This window comes from Frankliniella occidentalis, unplaced genomic scaffold, assembly GCF_000697945.3.
Source record: "Frankliniella occidentalis isolate FOCC.00 unplaced genomic scaffold, Focc_3.1 Scaffold98, whole genome shotgun sequence".
NCBI classification, from domain to species: domain Eukaryota; kingdom Metazoa; phylum Arthropoda; class Insecta; order Thysanoptera; family Thripidae; genus Frankliniella; species Frankliniella occidentalis.
In genome coordinates, this window is record NW_026267227.1 from 820,859 (window position 1) to 821,358 (window position 500).

The window sequence follows — 500 nt, forward strand, 5'->3', positions numbered from 1 at the left end:
TGGGGCGGGGTGGGAACGGCTCAACTGGGCGACTTTCCTTGTTGCCCTCGTCACTTTACTGTGCGTGCCCGGTAGGTCTGTGTGTGTGTGTGTGTGCGTGTGTCAAGGGCAGGTCAGCCGTACCCTGCTACGCCCGGCGTCCCAACCCTTCAGCAGGACACCACCGAGGCGGGGCGGGGTGCGGTGGAGGGTTTTGGACCCCTCAGGGGGCCTGGCTATCGGCCTGGCTGGCTGGCTGGTGTCATCGGGAGGCAGAAGAGGGCAGGGGTGTTCGCCCCGACGTTGGCCCCCGACCCGGCTCGGCACACTGGTCTGCTGCTGCTGCCGTGCTGGCATCGCAAAGCAAACAGCCATTATTTTTTAGACGAACAAAGCGAAAGACAGACAGCCGCGCACCCCGTCGAGCCGAGGGCCGAGAGGGGAGCGTCGGGGGCGGGGCGCTGCTTGATAATGATGAGGCCGGGCATGGAGGAGCGTGTGGCTCTGCAGGACCAGAGAGG

At 65.4% G+C, this 500-nt stretch overlaps 1 protein-coding gene across 1 annotated transcript in view; it reads right to left on the reverse strand.

Moving 5' to 3' along the window:
• The window catches only part of LOC113216643 (uncharacterized), a 120,101-nt gene that overhangs the window by 46,784 nt on the left and 72,817 nt on the right, over window positions 1-500 (reverse strand). The window lies entirely within an intron of this gene.